Genomic DNA, 21,857 nt, shown 5'->3' with positions numbered 1-21,857 from the left:
CACAATAAACTAACCACTTCGGTGGAAAAATCTAACTAAATCTGGTTCACTGAATCTTTTTTTCCTAATATTCCCTCTATTCTATCAATTGAGTATAAGAAACTGCCCATTTACTTATTTCAACTATCTCAGAAATTGGCCAATTTCACACAAAATTCAAAAATGCCAATTGAAAAATAGGGTCCAGAATAAACATGGTAGACATTCCTGGCACTAAAAAAGTATTTCCTCTTCCTTAGTCATGTCTCCAAGCCCCTCTTTCATTATGCTTGCTTTCCACCTGGTGGTTCACACTTACACTCACTCACCCATTTGACCATAAACAGAAATCTTTCTTTCTTTCAACACACCGGCCGTATCCCACCAAGGAAGGGTGGCCCAAAAAGAAAAACGAAAGTTTCTCTTTTAAATTTAGTAATTTATACGGGAGAAGGGGTTACTAGCCCCTTGCTCCCGGCATTTTAGTCGCCTCTTACAACACGCATGGCTTACGGAGGAAGAATTCTGTTCCACTTCCCCATGGAGATAAGAGGAAATAAACAAGAACAAGAACTAGAAAGAAAATAGAAGAATACCCAGAGGGGTGTATATATATGCTTGTACATGTATGTGTAGTGTGACCTAAGTGCAAGTAGAAGTAGCAAGACATACCTGAAATCTTGCATGTTTATGGGACAGACAAAAGACACCAGCAATCCTACCATCATGTAAAACAATTACAGGTTTTCGTTGTACACTCACTTGGCAGGACGGTAGTACCTCCTTGGGCAGTTGCTGTTTACCAACCTACTACCTAGGATAAACAGAAATCTCAATCTCAATCTTAAAATAATGAATCCTAACTAGCCATAAGTTGGCCTGTGATACTCCAATACTGAAACTATGTATTGTGCCAAAACAAAAGCATTCACATTGCTAAACTCACAAACTAGTATTTAGTCACTTAGCCATAATACCAACTTACCTCACAATTTGTAATATTTTAAATTTAAGAATTAATCTAAATCTGCCCGAAATGCCTAGCCATGCTAAGTGTTCTAGTGGCACCCTCTGTAATTAGTATTTTACTACACGTAAACCACACGATAACCAAATTCTGTAAACTCAGCATTGTAATCCTTATAGAGAATAAACTTTGAATTTCAAATTTTTAGTCACACAAAAAATAGGAGATTTACTGTTTTGCATTATTGTAGTAATTTCATTAAATACTGTCAACCCATTCGTGAACACATATTAGATTGGCTAGTTGGACATGTACTGCACTAGCTTGATCGCTAGCGCACTCAGCTCACACACTGAGGTCTGGAGTTCGAATCTCCTCCTGTACGGCTGGAAAACATTAGGGATGTGTTTCCATAAGACACCTGCCATCCATGTTCACCCATCAGTATAAAATGGGTACCTGGATGTTAGCTGACTGGTGTGGGTCACATCCTGGGACAAAACTGATCTAATACAGTGGACCCCCGGTTAACGATATTTTTTCACTCCAGAAGTATGTTCAGGTGCCAGTACTGACCGAATTTGTTCCCATAAGGAATATTGTGAAGTAGATTAGTCCATTTCAGACCCCCAAACATACACGTACAAACGCACTTACATAAATACACTTACATAATTGGTCGCATTCGGAGGTAATCGTTATGCGGGGGTCCACTGTATACCCGAAATGCTCGGCATAACAAGTGGCTGTCTATATAGTAGTACAGTGGTAGCCCGAGTTTTGGCCATAATTCGTTCCAGAAAGCTGTTCGAGTGCCGTTGCTGAACGAATTTATTCCCACAAGGAATAATGTAAATTTGATTAGTCCATTTCAGACCCTCAAAAATACACTTACAAAACACTTACAATAATACACTTACATAATTGTTCGAGTTGGGAGCTGTACGAAACTTGGAATACCACTGTATGTCATTGAATGTCAGCTAGGCCTGTATACCATGTACATGTACTTGTAGTTAATAAAGATGTTATTATTATTATTATATTATTATTATTATTATTTTTATTAAATGACATCATTTGTGTACTCTGGAATATCAGCAAAATCAAACATTTTCACTATTTTGATCACAGTTTCAAGCTACTTTCAGTCCTAAAACTAATAAAAATCATCCTATTTCTGTAATGTATCTTCTATTCTATCAAATGAGACCAAGAAACCGAGAATACAACCATAAAAACCATACAAAAATATACCGCAAAGTCGCAGTTTTAATCCAAGAACACGGTCATAGTTTTTTCTCATTATTTACTGCGTGCTGCAGTAGTTTTTAATAATATGAGGCACACTTACCACACAGACCCGTTCTTTCATATCTAGGCTTAAATTTACCGCTCACAGCTTATCTGAGTGAGCTGAGCTCGTGGTGTCATACTACGGGACCGACACTGGCTCTAAAGCTGTTATATAACAGGACTGACACCAAAAAGGCTAAATTAGATATTTATATACTTTTAAAACTAAAACTGTGTCATACATTACAGTATTAATTCTTTCAAACTTAACTGGAAAGTCTAGACTTTTAGAATCTGTTTTTTCCTTGTATTTTCTGCCTTCTTGCTTCCACACACAGACATTATTCAGCAATGATTTCAGTGACTGATTCCATTTCCTACTGTTGTTATACAACTGTGTCCAGTAAAAAAAAATTGCACCAAAACTGCAAAACAAAAAAAGTTCACAAGATGCACAACAAAAAAGCTCAAGAGACGTTTACAACACGAGAGTTAGGCGCTATACTGAGACCCATACTGTTTACCTGGAGTTTACCTGGAGAGAGTTCCGGGGGTCAACGCCCCTGCGGCCCGGTCTGTGACCAGGCCTCCTGGTGGATCAGAGCCTGATCAACCAGGCTGTTGCTGCTGGCTGCATGCAAACCAACGTACGAGCCACAGCCCGGCTGATCAGGAACTGACTCAGCCGGGCTGTGGCTCGTACGTTGGTTTGCGTGCAGCCAGCAGCAACAGCTGCTCTTTGTCTGGTGATCACATGATCCGAGCATTGTTGGTCAACAACCGAGAGAACGTACGAAAACCAGGACATTTTTTTCTCAAATTCCTTGTTTGAAAACTGATTTGTTCGACAGCCAAGGTTCCGCTGTACAGTGGTCCCTTGTTTTTCGTAATTAATCAGTTCCTGGAGCCGTTACTATAAACAAAATTTACGATTTATGAATCAATTTTCCCCATAAGAAATAATGTAAATACAATTAATCCGTTCCTGACACCCAGAAGTATTAAAACAAAAATTTTTTTTACATGAAATATACATGTAGTACATAAACAATACAATGGGAAATGATGAATGAAACATTAACAGCATAACACTTACCTTTATTGGAGATTCTTCTTAGTGTATGGGAGACTGGAGGAGGAGAGAGAGTGGATTGTTTACAGTTTGGAAGGGGAATCCCCTTCCAGCAACACCTCAGGTACCAATTGCTTCTCTGGGGTTTCTTCTCTTCTCTGTTTCTTAATGCCACTAGGACCACCTTGAGAGTTACTCTAGTCCTGTCTCGCAAAGTAACTGTGGAGAGAGTTCTGTTTCTGGCGTCTCTTTAACACTTCCCTAAAATGGCCCAAGACTTTGTCACTGTACATACTTCTCACCTTCTTTACCACAGGCTTGGCACTAGGAGCTTTCTTTGGAGCCATGGTAGCTTATTTAGTACTTGCAAGCACTAAAATGAGTGGAATATTATGAAATATTTTGTAGGAGCACTTGAGGGGACCTTCACTCACTGGTAAACAATGCCAGACTGGCTGGGTAGGGAGGCCGCCCCGGCTCACACCGTGCGTACACGTCCAGGACGAACTACTATTCGCAAGTCAACCTATGAAAAGTGAGTCCATGTTTATACGAAAATACCCCTATGATTGGCGAAATTTACGATTGCCGAGAACTACGAAAAGCGAGGGACCACTGTATATACGTTTTTACCGCTAGTGCCCTAAACGTATACAGTGGACCCCCGCATACCGCACGCATCGCATACCGTACAATCCGCATACCGCTCGCTTTTTTCGCAAAAATTTTGCCTCGCATACCGCCCAAAAACCTGCTCACCGCTCTTCGTCCGAGACGCGTCCAATGTGCGGCCTGAGCCACGCTCACATGTTCCGCCGGTGGCATTGTTTACCAGCCAGCCTCCGCGGTAACATCCAAGCATACAATCGGAACATTTCGTATTATTACAGTGTTTTTGGTGATTTTTTTCTGGAAAATAAGTGACCATGGGCCCCAAGAAAGCTTCTAGTGCCAACCCTACAGCAATAAGGGTGAGAATTACTATAGAGATGAAGAAAAAGATCATTGATAAGTATGAAAGTGGAGTGCGTGTCTCCGAGCTGGCCAGGTTGTATAATAAACCCCAATCAACCATCGCTACTATTGGTGGTACAGCTGCTGCTGCTGCTGTACCACTGTCAGCTGCTGCTGCACTGTCAGCTGCTGCTGCTGTTGTACCACCGTCAGCTGCTGCTGCTGCTGTAGTACCGTCTGCTGCTGCTGTAGCATCGTCTGCTGCTGCTGTAGCATCGTCTGCTGCTGCTGTAGCATCGTCTGTTGCTGCTGTAGCATCGTCTGCTGCTGCTGTAGCATCGTCTGCTGCTGCTGTAGCATCGTCTGCTGCTGCTGTAGCATCATCTGTTGCTGCTGTAGCATCGTCTGCTGCTGCTGTAGCATCGTCTGTTGCTGCTGTAGCATCGTCTGTTGCTGCTGTAGCACCGTTGTTGGTGTGGCTTATTGAGAATACCAAGAAACAATTAACCCCAGAGGATTTGCCACCCAGGATAACCCAAAAAAGTCAGTGTCATCGAAGACTGTCTAACTTATTTCCATTGGGGTCCTTAATCTTGTCTCCCAGGATGCAACCCACACCAGTCAACTAACACCCAGGTGAACAGGGAAAAATGCCTGGAACTAGTGCTCATATTGGTGAATTTAAAGCCAGCAAAGGTTGGTTTGAGAGATTTAAGAATCGCAGTGGCATACACAGTGTGATAAGGCCTGTTCTGGAAGAAAATGCCAAACAGGACCTATACTCAGGAGGAAAAGGCACTCCCAGGACACAGTGTCTCATCAGTCATTGCTGCATCTTCAATAAAGGTAAGTGTCATTTATTCTTCATTAAGTAGAGTAGTACATGCACAATATATATTGTGCATGTACTACTCTACTATTGTGCATGTATCCTTCTCTTTGTGTGTAGGAAAATGTATATTTCATGTGGTAAAAATTTTTTTTTCATACTTTTGGGTGTCTTGCACGGATTAATTTGATTTCCATTATTTCTTATGGGGAAAATTCATTCGCATACCGAACATTTCGCATAACAATCAGCCCTCTTGCACGGATTAAGGTCGCTATGCGGGGGTCCACTGTATATACGTTTTATGTGTCATACATTTAACATTGCCACGATAAGCCTGAGTCGCCTAGACATGAGAGAATGGGTGTGAGCACTCACTGTGCGCCATATTAAAATAATTGGGGATGCCTGGGTACCATATGCTCTTTTTTTCCTATTAAAAAACAACAATGTTTTTTTTCTCAAAAAAGTTGGGGCAGTACGGTAGTGAACGTATATATACATTTGGACCGTTTACAGGTTAAAGGAGGGGTGTAGGATATTGGCAGTTTGGAGGGATGTCTAAACTGCTGTATCTGAGCACCTCTGCAAAGACAGTGATTATGTATGAGAGATGGTGCAAGTGTTGAATGATGAAAGTTTTTTTTCTTTCATTTTAAGTTTTTCTTTCTTTGTGGGTCATCCTGCCTTGGTGGGAAATGGCCGACGTGTAAAAAAAATATATATTCCAGAGAAATTTTTGAAACAATGTGTTATATGACCTTTCTGGGTTTAGTGCTTAATTATTATTATTAAAAATAGTAAAAGTAAATAAAAAAAAACAAAATTAAAAAATATTATAAGTTTAACCCTTTCAGGGTTTCCAACGTAGTAGTGCATCTTGCGCACCAGGGTTATTGACGTACTTGTACGCATCAATTCTAGCGCCTTCAAATCAAGTGAGAGAAAGCTGGTAGGCCTACATATGAAAGAATGGGTCTATGTGGTCAGTGTGCACAGTATAAAAAAATCCTGCAGCACACAGTGCGTAATGAGAAAAAAAAAACTTTGACCCGTGTTTTTGGTTTAAAAGAGCGACTTTGCACTGTATTTTCGTATAGTATTTATGGTTGTACTCTAGTTTTCCTGGTCTCATTTTATAGAATGGAAGACATATTACAGAAATTGAGATGATTTTGATTGGTTTCACAATGAAAAGTACCTTGAAATTGAGCTCAAAGTAGCAGAAATGTTTGATTATTGCCAGTTCATAAGTAAACATATCATGCCACGCGTCCAATACACGTTAACTGGTGAGTCTAATGCAGTAGTCTGCATAACAGTAAATCTTCTATTTTTTGTGAGAATAAAAATTCAAAGTGAAAAGCAAAAGAATGTAAGAGGGGCATGGGTATGTGACTAATGGACAGAGGAAATGTTATTTTAGTGCCAGGAATGTCTTTCTTGTTTATTCTGGACCCTATTTGGAAATTGGCATCTTTTGAAATTTGTGTGAAATTGGCAAAATTACTAAATTCTGACCACTTTATTGGATAGTTAAAATCGGTAAATGGGTGGTTTCTTGTGCTCATTCGATATAAAAAAAATGGAGTTTTAGTGAAATAGTTATGATTTTTGTCGACTAGACACTGGAATTGGCTGAAAATAGGGCTCAAAGTGGGCAAAATCGCTGATGCGTAAACATTGTCGAGACCGCTAACTTTGCGTGAGCATAATTCCATAAGTTTTCCATCAAATTTCATACTTTTGGTGTCATTATGATCGGGAAAAGATTCTTTATCTTTTCATAAGAAAAAATAATTTTTCATTTTTTGAAAATTTGGCGACCCTGAGAACAAGTCTCTGAGAGGGACTGTCAACCCTGAAAGGGATAAAAACTGAAAAGGAATGATGGTCACTGCTGTTGAACATGTATATTCACACAATGCAGTCCTTCAGAAAGAGTACTGAACTTATATTGTCCATTAATAAATAAAGCAAAATATTAAACCTACTGATTCCCTTTACAGTGTTATTTTGTGATACGAACAGCTCAAACCTCGAACAGTTATTTGTGTGTATTTATGTAAGAGCTTTTGTAAGTGTATTTTTAAGGGTCTGAAATGCATTTATCTAATTTACATTATTCCTCATGGGCACAAATTCGTTTGGTACTGGCACTCGAACAGCCTTCTGGAATGAATTAATTTCGTATCCCGAGGTACCACTGTACTTCCTTTTTTTCAGAAATGGGATGGGTTGGGTATATGATATTTTAGAAGGATAAATTTAAGAAAATGTAAAAATGCCTTTTATTTTCATTTACATTTTATATACAGCAGAGTGTTCTTTACTTTGGTATGTCACCTCATCCAATTCTTTTTACTGATAATATCTAAATCATTTATTCATTTATTTTAAGATAATTAAAACAGTTTAAGACAAAAATATTTTGTAATCAATTTACAACCAAAATAGTTAATATAAAATGGATAAACAAAAGTCCTTAAAATCAACTAAATTTCTGGATGCATATACATTATATAAAGAGTATACATGATTCCCTCCTTCACTCTTAAGTGAATCACAGCCTTGTACAGCAATCTAGTTAATAATATCAACCTTATTAAATAACATACTTTTTTGGACTTACAACTAACTAACTAAATATATACAGTGAACCCCCGACTTACAAACAGCTCCCAACTCGAACAATTATGAAAGTGCATTTTTGTAAGTGCTTTTGTAAGTGTATTTTGGGGGGGTCTGAAATGGACTAATTTAATTTACATTATTCCTTATGGGAGCAAATTTGTTCGGTAACAGCACTCAAACAGCCTTCTGGAACGAATTAAGTTTGTAAGTCGGGGGGGGGGTCCACTGTATACATATTTTTTTTTTTTCAACAAACCGGCCATATCCCACCAAGGCAAGGGGGCCCAAAAAGAAAAATGAAAGTTTCTCTTTTTAAATTTAGTAATTTATACAGGAGAAGGGGTTACTAGCCCCATGCTCCCGGCATTTTAGTCGCCTCTTACAACACGCATGGCTTATGGAGGAAGAATTCTGTTCCACTTCCCCATGGAGATAACAGGAAATAAACAAGAACAAAAACTAGTAAGAAAATAGAAGAAAACCCAGAGGGGTGTACATATACAGTAAGGCCCCGCTTTACGGTGTTTTGCCTTACTGCGTTTTGCCTTACGGCGTTCCGCTAATATGGATATGTCAAATTATGACCAAAATTTGCTATACGGCAAGCGGTCTTTCAAATACGGTGCCCCCACCCGGTTTGTTTACATTTTCTGTGACCACATCTATTATGTCAGGAAACTTTCCAAAATTTCAAGTGTTTTAAAGTTACTGCATATTTTATATGTACTCTGATAATTATACTTATGTGTACCTGTACCTAAATATACTTACACACTGTACTGGTGTGCAGGTACACATTAAAATCGCTAAGTCTCTCTCTACTCATGACACCAATACTACGTAATAATAATCACTCTTGGGCACACTAAATGTCTTATTTTACATCAATATAGGCATTTTCATTAATCCATCTATGATATTTTCCTCAAAATTATATACGAAACCCGTTACATAGCATATAAACATGATATATACACTCACAGAATAAAAATTTATGTAAATATGAGACTTGTTTACAAAGCAGCTGTGTAGGTAGTGTTGGAAGAATTACGTTTTCTCTAGTCAAACACTGGGGGCTAAGTAAGTAAGTAAGTTTATTCAGGTACACACAAATACAGTTACATAGAATTATCATACATAGCAGCATATGTGTAGAGAACCTAGGATAACCAAAAAAGGTAAGACAGAGTGACTTATTTCCATTGGGGTCCTTTTACCTTATTATAATATAAAGGTTATAATATTTTCTTATTATTCTACAATGAAGATAACATCTTATTATCATACTAAAAAGACTATCTACTACACGAGGGTCATTAAGACTATCTACAATACGAGGGTCATTACAGTGGACCCCCGCATACCGTTGGCATCACATAACGTTAAATCCGCATACCGCTACATTTTATCGCCAAGATTTTGCCTCGCATACCGCTAAAAAACCCGCTCAACGCTGTTCGTCCAAGACGCGTCTAATGTGCGCCCTTAGCCAGCCTCACATGTTCTGCCGGTGGCATTGTTTACCAGCCAGCCTCCGCGGTAACATCCAAGCATACAATCAGAACATTACGTATTATTACAGTGTTTCTGGTGATTTTATCTACAAAATAAGTGACCATGGGCCCCAAGAAAGCTTCTAGTGCCAACCCTACAGCAATAAGGGTGAGAATTACTATAGAGATGAAGTAAGAGATTATTGATAAGTATGAAAGTGGAGTGAGTGTCTCCGAGCTGGCCAGGTTGTATAGTAAACCCCAATCAACCATCGCTACTATTGTGGGCAACAAAAAGGCAATCAAGGAAGCTGTTCTTGCCAAAGGTTTAACTGTGTTTTCGAAACAGAGATCACAAGTGATGGAAGATGTTGAGAGACTCTTATTGGTGTGGATAAATGAAAAACAGATAGCAGGAGATAGCATCTCTGAAGTGATCATAAGTGAAAAGGCTAGGAAGTTGCATGACGATTTAATTAGAAAAATGCCTGCAACTAGTGATGATGTGAGTGAATTTAAGGCCAGCAAAGGTTGGTTTGAGAGATTTAAGAGGCGTAGTGGCATACATAGTGCGATAAGGCATGGTGAGGCTGCCAGTTTGGACCACAAAGCAGCTGAAAAATATGTGCAGGAATTCAAGGAGTACATAGAAACTGAAGGACTGAAACCTGAACAAGTGTTTAATTGTGATGAAACAGGCCTGTTTTGGAAGAAAATGCCAAGCAGGACCTACATTACTCAGGAGAAAAAGGCACTCCCAGGACATAAGCCTATGAAAGACAGGCTTACTCTGTTGATGTGTTCCAATGCTACTGGTGATTGCAAAGTGAAGCCTTTATTAGTGTATCACTCTGAAACTCCTAGACCGTTCAGGCAAAAGAATGTCCTCAAGGAAAATTTGTGTGTGCTGTGGAGGGCAAACAGTAAGGCATGGGTCACTAGGGACTTTTTCTATGACTGGTTACACCATGCATTTGCCCCCAATGTGAAAGATTACCTAACTGAAAAGAAATTAGAACTTAAGTGCCTCCTGGTGTTAGACAATGCCCCTGGTCATCCTACAGACGTGGCAGAGCGACTTTATGGGGACATGAAATTCATTAAGGTGAAGATTTTGCCTCCTAATACCACTCCTCTCCTGCAGCCCATGGACCAGCAGGTTATTGCAAACTTCAAAAAACTGTACACAAAAGCTCTGTTTGAAAGGTGCTTTGTAGTGACCTCAGAAACTCAACTGACTCTAAGAGACTTTTCAAGAGATCACTTTAATATCCTCAATTGTGTAAACCTTATAGGTAAGGCTTGGGAGGGAGTGACTAAGAGGACCTTGAACTCTGCTTGGAAGAAACTGTGGCCAGAATGTGTAGACCAAAGGGATTTTGAAGGGTTTCAGGCTAACCCTGAGAATCCTATGCCAGTTGAGGAATCCATTATGGCATTGGGAAAGTCCTTGGGGTTGGAGGTTAGTGGAGATGATGTGGAAGAGTTGGTGGAGGAGGACAATGAAGAACTAACCACTGATGAGCTGATATATCAACTTCAACAGCAAGAGGCCAGACCTGAGGAAACTGGTTCGAAGGAGGGGAGAGAGAAACTGAAGAAATTGCCTACTACAAAGATTAAGGAAATCTGTGTAAAGTGGCTTGAAGTGCAAACATTCATGGATGAAAATCACCCTCACACAGCTATTGCAAGCCGTGTTGGTGACTATTACACTGACAATGTTGTGAAACACTTTAGGGAAGTCATAAAGGAACGAGAGGTACAGGCCACTATGGACAGATATGTTGTGCGACAGAACTCCAGTGACTCTGAAGCTGGTCCTAGTGGCATTAAAAGAAGAAGGGAAGTAACCTCAGAAAAGGACTTGACACCTCAAGTCTTAATGGAAGGGGATTCCCCTTCTAAACACTAACACACTCTCCTCCTCCCATCCCATCAATCACCACCAGATCTTCAATAAAAGTGTCATGTAAGTGTGCATGCCTTTTTCAGTTTGTGTGTATTAAAATTAATATTTCATGTGGTAAAAATTTTTTTTTTCATACTTTGGGGTGTCTTGCACGGATTAATTTGATTTCCATTATTTCTTATGGGGAAAATTCATTCGCATAACGATAATTTCGCATAACAATGAGCTCTCTTGCACGGATTAATATCGCTATGCGGGGGTCCACTATACTAGGAATAAGGTAAAATTTACACGTATGTTAGCTAAAAAATAGAAAATCATTCCCCTCCCTTTCTGTAGCTACATTCATCAGACATCTTTTGGCACTCTTCTTGAACTGGTTCATGCTATGACTGGCTTTGACATGTGCGGGTAGTCTGTTCCATTCCTTTATTGCTGTACAATAAAAGGTGTTTGATGCCTGGCCAATGACTGTGGGTACTACAAAGTTGTGCTCCCTTTCCCTAGTACGTACTATGATTGCTTTGGTTCCCAACCTTGACAAAATTGACAGCAAGATATTCTGGACACTGTTTGTGAGCAATTTTATAAACATGATTTAGCTTCAGTTGTTTTACTCTGTCTTCAACATTCAGCATATCCAGCTGCTGTAATTCATCCTGGCCTACATGTTCTCTTGGTCCCAGCCCCAGGATGAATCTTACGATTTTGTTCTGGGTGATTTGCAGTCTATCTTTCAGTTTTTTTTTGTCAAGGCAGAGTACCATGAAGAGCAAGCGTAATCCATATGGCATTGTATAAGGGCTAGACACAGGGTCCTGCGAGCCTCAGTAGGTAGACACTGTGCTTGTCTATACAGGAACTTCAGTCTGGCATTCGCTTTCTTTACTACACTGTTCCCTATCAATTCTCCTGACATGCATGGGTCAAAGGGGATTCCCAGATATTTTACTGCTGAAACCAAAGTGATGGGCTCCCCATTACACTGAACATTAAAATTATTTACCCTTCTCAGTTTATGTTTCGTGCCAAAGAGAATGGCTTCAGTTTTCCCTAGGTGTAATGATAGTTTGTTGTCTACTAACCATTTGCTGAAGGACTCCAGTTCCAGTGTTAAAACATTAGCAATATCTTGTGGGTCTTTACCTGACACTAACAGAGCACTGTCATCTGCATACAGTAGGAGTTTGCACTTGACACTGATAGGCATATCATTGACATAACATAAGAACAATAAGGGACCCAGAATACTACCTTGGGGAACTCCACATGTTATCCGCTAACTGTAGAAAAATATTCTTTTCGTATGCCTTTACTCTATATACAGCAATTCACGACCCTTGTGGGTTTAGTGCTTTTTATAATAAAAAATATTATTATTATTATTATTATTATTATTATTATTATCTTCATTCACTCTAAAAATGGTGTGTTGCTGTTTGTTTATTCTGAACTAACTTGTACAACTTGTACGCAATACGCATTTATTTCGCCTGATCGAGTGATCGTCTACTACGTGTTCAGTTTGTGTTCTTACATTGTCTCAGCTCTGTATCTCATTCTCTCTCTCGTTTACTCTTTCGTTAACTAGTTGGCTCTCATTGACGATGGCGTCTAAGGTTAGCTGTAATAAAAAGAGAAGTCGTAAGCCTCTTGCTTTAAGTGCCAAGTTAGAGGATGATGGTGTGCCATTCTGATTTTATTCAATAAACACCCTGCCACTCACCTCTCACACATTAGTATTAATATTTTAAGGTAAGTAATAAGTGTACTCTGTGCGTATCTTACCTTTTACTGTGTTTTTAATGCATATTTCTATTGCTAACTTAATATAAGTTAGTGTAAACTTGTTGTCTGGCATTTATTGCATATTTTATGTGTGCTCTGATAATAATACTTGTGGAGCTGTGTGGTAGCCGGGTGGAGGGACAACATTACGTTTTCTCTGCTCAGCCATCAGAGAAAACGTGTATGAATCTGCATTTGGCCCAGCCACTCCCTCACTCCACTTTTGTTTACAATTTTCGGCATGAATTATTCATTACTTCTACCTTCGTTTATGATGGCATCTAAAGGTAGTTGCTAGAAATGATTAAGTTCAGTGAACAAGGCATGTCGATGTTAATAATATGGCTCTGGGCCACAGTGTAGGTAGCCGGTAGGTGTAGCCCAGGCGGGATACACCTACCGGCTGCCTACACTGACTTCCTACAAATAAATACTACTCACCTCTCTTCCTGTATTAAGACTACACATATTCTAAGGTAAATAATGAGTGTACTGTATGTGTATTTTACCTCTCTGGGATGTTTTAAATATCATATACAGTGGACCCCCGCATACCGTTGGCCTTACATAACGTTAAATCCGCATACCGATACATTTTATTGTTAAGATTTTGCCTCGCATACCGCTAAAAAACCCGCTCAACGCTGTTCGTCCGAGACGCGTCTATGTGCGGCCTGAGCCAGCCTCACATGTTCCGCCGGTGGCATTGTTTACCAGCCAGCCTCCGCGGTAACATCCAAGCATACAATTGGAACATTTCATATTATTACAGTGTTTTTGGTGATTTTATCTGCAAAATAAGTGACCATGGGCCCCAAGAAAGCTTCTAGTGCCAACCCTACAGCAATAAGGGTGAGAATTACTATAGAGATGAAGAAAGAGATCATTGATAAGTATGAAAGTGGAGTGCGTGTCTCCGAGCTGGCCAGGTTGTATAATAAACCCCAATCAACCATCGCTACTATTGTGGGCAACAAAACGGCAATCAAGGAAGCTGTTCTTGCCAAAGGTTCAACCGTGTTTTCGAAACAGAGATCGCAAGTGATGGAAGATGTTGAGAGACTCTTATTGGTATGGATAAATGAAAAACAGATAGCAGGAGATGGCATCTCTCAAGTGACCATAAGTGAAAAGGCTAGGAAGTTGCAGCAGGATTTAATTAAAAAAATGCCTGCAACTAGTGATGATGTGAGTGAATTTAAGGACAGCAAAGGTTGGTTTGAGAGATTTAAGAAGCGTAGTGGCATACATAGTGTGATAAGGCATGGTGAGACTGCCAGTTCGGACCACAAAGCAGCTGAAAAATATGTGCAGGAATTCAAGGAGTACATAGACAGTGAAGGACTGAAACCTGAACAAGTGTTTAATTGTGATGAAACAGGCCTGTTTTGGAAGAAAATGCCAAGCAGGACGTACATTACTCAGGAGAAAAAGGCACTCCCAGGACATAAGCCTATGAAAGACAGGCTTACTCTGTTGATGTGTTCCAATGCTACTGGTGATTGCAAAGTGAAGCCTTTATTAGTGTATCACTCTGAAAGTCCTAGACCATATATATATATATATATATATAGTTTTAAAAATGCAGTATTAGAATGTGGGGCAGAAGTTTGTGGTTATAGGAGGGTGGGGGCAGGAGGAAAGAGGAGTGATTGGTGGAATGATGAAGTAAAGGGTGTGATAAAAGAGAAAAAGGTAGCTTACGAGAGGTTTTTACAAAGCAGAAGTGTTATAAGAAGAGCAGAGTATATGGAGAGTAAAAGAAAGGTGAAGAGAGTGGTGAGAGAGTGCAAAAGGAGAGCAGATGAAAGAGTGGGAGAGGCACTGTCAAGAAATTTTAATGAAAATAAGAAAAAATTTTGGAGTGAGTTAAACAAGTTAAGAAAGCCTAGGGAAAGTATGGATTTGTCAGTTAAAAACAGAGTAGGGGAGTTAGTAGATGGGGAGAGGTAGGTATTAGGTAGATGGCGAGAATATTTTGAGGAACTTTTAAATGTTAAGGAAGAAAGGGAGGCGGTAATTTCATGCACTGGCCAGGGAGGTATACCATCTTATAGGAGTGAAGAAGAGCAGAATGTAAGTGTGGTGGAGGTACGTGAGGCATTACGTAGAATGAAAGGGGGTAAAGCAGCTGGAACTGATGGGATCATGACAGAAATGTTAAAAGCAGGGGGGAATATAGTGTTGGAGTGGTTGGTACTTTTGTTTAATAAATGTACGAAAGAGGGGAAGGTACCTAGGGATTGGCGGAGAGCATGTATAGTCCCTTTATATAAAGGGAAAGGGGACAAAAGAGACTGTAAAAATTATAGAGGAATAAGCTTACTGAGTATACCAGGAAAAGTGTACGGTAGGGTTATAATTGAAAGAATTAGAGGTAAGACAGAATGTAGGATTGCGGATGAGCAAGGAGGTTTCAGAGTGGGTAGGGGATGTGTAGATCAAGTGTTTACATTGAAGCATATATGTGAACAGTATTTAGATAAAGGTAGGGAAGTTTTTATTGCATTTATGGATTTAGAAAAGGCATATGATAGAGTGGATAGAGGAGCAATGTGGCAGATGTTGCAAGTATATGGAATAGGTGGTAAGTTATTAAATGCTGTAAAGAGTTTTTATGAGGATAGTGAGGCTCAGGTTAGGGTGTGTAGAAGAGAGGGAGACTACTTCCCGGTAAAAGTAGGTCTTAGACAGGGATGTGTAATGTCACCATGGTTGTTTAATATATTTATAGATGGGGTTGTAAAGGAAGTAAATGCTAGGGTGTTCGGGAGAGGGGTGGGATTAAATTTTGGGGAATCAAATTCAAAATGGGAATTGACACAGTTACTTTTTGCTGATGATACTGTGCTTATGGGAGATTCTAAAGAAAAATTGCAAAGGTTAGTGGATGAGTTTGGGAATGTGTGTAAAGGTAGAAAGTTGAAAGTGAACATAGAAAAGAGTAAGGTGATGAGGGTGTCAAATGATTTAGATAAAGAAAAATTGGATATCAAATTGGGGAGGAGGAGTATGGAAGAAGTGAATGTTTTCAGATACTTGGGAGTTGACGTGTCGGCGGATGGATTTATGAAGGATGAGGTTAATCATAGAATTGATGAGGGAAAAAAGGTGAGTGGTGAGTTGAGGTATATGTGGAGTCAAAAAACGTTATCTATGGAGGCAAAGAAGGGAATGTATGAAAGTATAGTAGTACCAACACTCTTATATGGGTGTGAAGCTTGGGTGGTAAATGCAGCAGCGAGGAGACGGTTGGAGGCAGTGGAGATGTCCTGTCTAAGGGCAATGTGTGGTGTAAATATTATGCAGAAAATTCGGAGTGTGGAAATTAGGAGAAGGTGTGGAGTTAATAAAAGTATTAGTCAGAGGGCAGAAGAGGGGTTGTTGAGGTGGTTTGGTCATTTAGAGAGAATGGATCAAAGTAGAATGACATGGAAAGCATATAAATCTATGGGGGAAGGAAGGCGGGGTAGGGGTCGTCCTCGAAAGGGTTGGAGATAGGGGGTAAAGGAGGTTTTGTGGGCAAGGGGCTTGGACTTCCAGCAAGCATGCGTGAGCGTGTTAGATAGGAGTGAATGGAGACGAATGGTACTTGGGACCTGACGATCTGTTGGAGTGTGAGCAGGGTAATATTTAGTGAAGGGATTCAGGGAAACCGGTTATTTTCATATAGTCGGACTTGAGTCCTGGAAATGGGAAGTACAATGCCTGCACTTTAAAGGAGGGGTTTGGGATATTGGCAGTTTGGAGGGATATGTTGTGTATCTTTATACGTATATGCTTCTAAACTGTTGTGTTCTGGGCACCTCTGCAAAAAGAGTGATTATGTATGAGTGAGGTGAAAGTGTTGAATGATGATGAAAATATTTTCCTTTTGGGGATTTTCTTTCTTTTTGGGTCACCCTACCTTGGTGGGAGATGGCCAACTTGTTAAAAAAAAAAAAAATATATATATATATATATAACCAAACAATTTTAACCCTTAAATGGTCCAAACGTACATATACGTTCTTTCAACATCTGAAAGTATGTAACAAAATGTAGATTTTTTTTTTGTTTTACATATGAAAACGTGTAAAAAAAACTTTTATCTACATTTTTTTTTTGTTATATATGAAAATATGTAAAAAAAAAGTAGATCTACTTTTGTAGCACTACGAATTTGAACGTCGATCTGTTTGGACCGCTTAAGTGTTAATGTACAAGATCTAAATATCTGCTTATTCAAAGTAAACAATATTGTACACTACCCAGTATGGGGACTCATCTCAGTCTCCTTCAGTCCTTATTATCTCTCACATTCAACCCACAATTTAAACAGAAACCTTTATATTAAGTTTCGGTCCATCCCGGATTATTTGTTATGAATTAGCCCAGTCACAACAGTGTTACCTATATTAGCACTGATCCTTCTTCATCTTTTGTACATATTTCACTTCCTTCTGCCTTACTCTTGATCTGTTCATTGTTGCTTCCATTCACACACCTTAATTTATGCTTTTTATTTACTGCATATTATTATTTCACTTGCACACATTTAAAGAGAAAACAACTTAAAAAATATTCATATAATTTTCCTTCTGCTCATCTGCAGATCCTGGGTTGTCATATCCTGCAGCTCACCCACTCAGTGACACTGGAACATCCTGCATAACTATATTCACAACTTCATTTACTCTCCAGAATTTATTACACAAATTCTCCATACATAAATAAATTCTGAAGGATAAGTGGTGTGTTGTGTATTTAAGAGATCATTTGAATTAAGATGTCTGCATGCCTCTGGCAAGGCAGATGATTAATGTGTTTCTTTCTTTGCTAGGCCATCTCACCTCCAGTGGAAACAAATAGAGGTAAAAACATTATTCTTTTATATATTCCTATATTAACTCCAACCACAAAATGCACTAACTGCCAAACTTGTTCTAAGACAGTTAATGCACCACTGTGAAGCCTCCTACCAACACTAACATACCTAGCAAATCATTTTCATAAACTTAAGTAATTAATCCTTTCATTTAGTCCAATATGATATACACGTATGATTTTGTTTCACTAGTCACTGATAACTATTACTCTGATTAAAAAAGACACATACAGTACATACAGCAAATGGATATCTTTATTAATGTGCTTTTTCACCCACATGAGGATGGAGGGAGGGGATAAAGGAGGTTTTGTGTGTAAGGGGCTTGGACATCCAGCAAGCATTTTAGAGAGGAGTGGAGACAAATGGTTTTTGGAACCTTTGATGAGCTGCTGGAGTGTGAGCAGGGTATACAAGGCAAAGTTTTGTTTATCTAATAAAATGAGGGAATGCATACAAGAAAATCTCCTGGCAGCTGCTGCCCTTCTTATATTATCAAAATAAAAGTAATATTTTATGAGACAAACTGAAGACTTGCTACTTCCATGCTGACTCTGGCTTCACCTTAGACAAATATGACATTACCAGTCCCTCATGCATAAATTATCCAACCTAAAAGTTTTATGGACAATTCAGGTTTGTATTGAATAGTTATATACAGTAGAGATCTGGGTTCACACTACTGTTAGAAGCCAAAGCCATGGGCAATAAGGCATAAGCAGTTCCTGGCCCTACATAACTGGGATGGGATAATACCAAAATTCTTGTTGATAAAAATACCAATACTCAGTTTTAGGTCGATATAGATTCCATCAAAATTAGCTGATACCTAAAGGTTTTGACACCGATACTTTAAAATTAGCCAATGGACAATGATGTCGATACTTAACCCTTAAACGGTCTAAACGTATATATACGTTCACGCGCGTAGCGCCCAAAATGTATATATACGTTTTCTTTGTCATTCATTCAACATTGCCACAATAAGCCTGAGTCACCTAGACGTGAGAGAATGGGTGTGTGCACTCACTGTGTTCCATATTAAAATAATTGGGGATGCCTGGGTACCATATGCTCTTTTTTCCTTTTAAAAGAAAAGATTCCTTTTTTCCTCAAAAAATTTGGGGTGCTACGCGAGTGAACGTATATATACGTTTGGACCATTTAAGGGTTAAACACAATTTCAAACATACTCAAACCATCAAAATTAGCCAATACCACTGATACTAATAAACATTTTTAACACACCTCTAGTATATACCCCAACACAGAGGAGGAGGCAGCTGATGCTGTCTTCTATATGTATGTCCAACAATAAACCTTACTACATTTAAACATAGCTCAGTATTACCATATTTACTCTCCCCACACTCTTTCAATATGTCAAGTAACAATGAAGAGAATTTAAGGTGAGATCAAACTTATTATTTTTACATATCAGGATATGTTGAAAGCTTTTTTTTTCATTTTGAGAGGCACCTGGAACACAACCTATTTTTTCCCCTCTAGGTTCTTCAGATTAGCAAGCCCTATTTTAAATTATGACACTGATTTTCAGGAATGTAGCCCAAGCTCCAACTGATGGTTTAATTTATAAATAATAATAATAAAAGTGGGAGCAAGGGGCTAGTAACTCCTTCTTCTGTATACATTACTCAAGTTAAAATGAGAAAATTTGTTTTTCTTTTTGGGCCACCCTGCCTCAGCAGGATACAGCCAGTTTGTTGAAAGAACAACAACATAAATAGTAATAATCAAAATAAAATAATAATACAGTAATTATAATAATAAAATGAATCACTGCTCTCAAGCACAGGTGAGAATATTTCAAGGGGTCACTTGAACTGTAGCATCAATGCCAGCAACCATGCAAGACAATTTTGAATGAGTGCTGGTAAATATTTCCTTCTCTGCATCACCCAATTCTGGTGAGAAACAGTTGATGTGAAAAAATATAATAAAAATAACAACAATAATAATAAGCTAATAAATAATTAAAATACTGTAATTAATTTCTAGGCACAGTATGGCCCCACTTATATGGCAGGTTGGGTTCCAGGCTTCTGCCGGAAAGCAGACATCACTGGAAAGCAGAACCCCATTTTTTTCCCACTAATAAATGCATACAAATGGCAGATAACAAGTTTACACTAATATATATTAACCCTTTCTGGGTCCAAGTCATAGATCTATGCATTATCCACAGGGTCCAAGAATTTTCAATTTTTTTTTATATTTTCTTATGAAATAGTAGAGAATCTTTTTTCTGAAGGCAATAAAACAAAAAGTACGAAATTTGGTGGAAAACTGATGAAGTTGCACCATCGCAAATTTTACTGTGTCAGCGATATTTACACATCGGCGGTTTTGCCCACTTTCACTCCTATTTTAGGCCAATTACATTATTCCAGTTGACCAAATTCTTAGCTATATTGTTAGTTTTTTATTTTATTGACTGAGCAGAAGAAACTGCCCAATCAACTATTTCAACTAGCCAATAAAGTGATCAGAAAGTTCAAAATATTCCAATTTCAAAATAGGGTCCAGAATAAACAATGCAGGCATTCCTGGCACTAAAATAATATTTCCTCTGTTTATTAGTTATGTTTCCAGGCTTTACACATGAATTCCATTTTTATTTTTTGTTTATATAAAGAATTTTTATTCACACCAAAAAATTGATAAATTACTCTTATGCAATATTGTAATACATGTATAAACACTATCAGTGCATTTGTAAATGTATATTAGACCCACCAGTTAACGTGTATTGGATGCGTCATGTGATCTGTTTACTTTTGAAAATCAGCAAAAATCAAACATTTCTGCTACTTTGAGTTCATTTACAAGCTATTTCCAGTAAAAAACCAATCAAAATCATCTCTATTTCTGTAACATATCACCCATTCTATCAAATGAGACCAAGAAACCGTGAATACAACCGCAAAAATCACATGAAAATACTGTTTTAATCCAAAAACACAGTCACAGTTTTTTTCTCATTATGCACTGCATGCTGCAGGATTTACTTTATATAGTGCACACTTACCACATAGATGCATTCTCTCATATCTAGGCCCAAATTTACCCATCACAGCTTATCTGAGTGAGCTGAGCTTGTGGCATAGATCTACGGTTTGGACGCTGTGGGCAATGCACAGATTTACGGCTTGGACCCTCAAAGGGTTAAGCTAACAGTAGAACTAGACATTAACCCTTTCAGGGTCCGTCCCGTAGATCTACGGCTGGTCGGTGAGTGTCCAAACCGTAGATCTATGCCAAAATTCTAGCGCCGTCAAATTTAGCGCGAAAGCGCTCATAGGCCTACATGTGAGAGAATGGGTCTGCGCCGTGGGTGTGCGCCATAAACAAAAAATCTAGGCGCCTGCATAGCATTGTGGGAACGCCGGCTCAGTCACCCTTGTTCACCATGCCTCGTCGCAAGTCAGCTCTCACTCCCCGGAAAATTGGGACTCTCCTCTTCCTGTCTGATAGTTCTGACACTGATGGAAGTGGAAATGAAGACTAATTCTACGGCTTTGATCAGTTAGTGACCAAAAATAATGACCAGGATATCGATAATGGTGCAGAAAACCCCGACGATCCTCGACCTTCTACCTCTGGTGTGGGCACTCGTGACTCACGGTCGGGTGTTCCTAAACATAAGAGAAAACTAATATTCTCCCGTGGCCTGGCCTCTGACTTCAGTAATGACGATGATTCTGACGTGGATTGTGATTTTATTGCGCTCGACGATCATTCGAGTAGTGATAGTGAGGAAACATATTCACCAGTGAAGCGTCGGTATGTTTGCCGCCGCATGCGCTCGGGTAGTGTACCCTATGCTGTTCCCAGGGGACGGAGTACATCCCGGAGTACATCCCATGGCCCTACACCCGTTTTAGGTAGTGATAGTGAGGATGATGTGGCTACACTTGGCATGGATGGGCCACAGGCATCAGTGGATGGTGTTAGTGGGGCTGGTGGTGGTAGTGGCACCGCCATGCGTGACTCACTGTGCCACGCGGGGACCCACGCTGCTGACTCGTCAGTTCAAGGACAAAGC

Source organism: Cherax quadricarinatus, chromosome 14, assembly GCF_038502225.1.
Source record: "Cherax quadricarinatus isolate ZL_2023a chromosome 14, ASM3850222v1, whole genome shotgun sequence".
NCBI lineage: Eukaryota > Metazoa > Arthropoda > Malacostraca > Decapoda > Parastacidae > Cherax > Cherax quadricarinatus.
The sequence above is the reverse complement of the archived record's forward strand: the minus strand, read 5'-3'. Positions refer to the sequence as shown.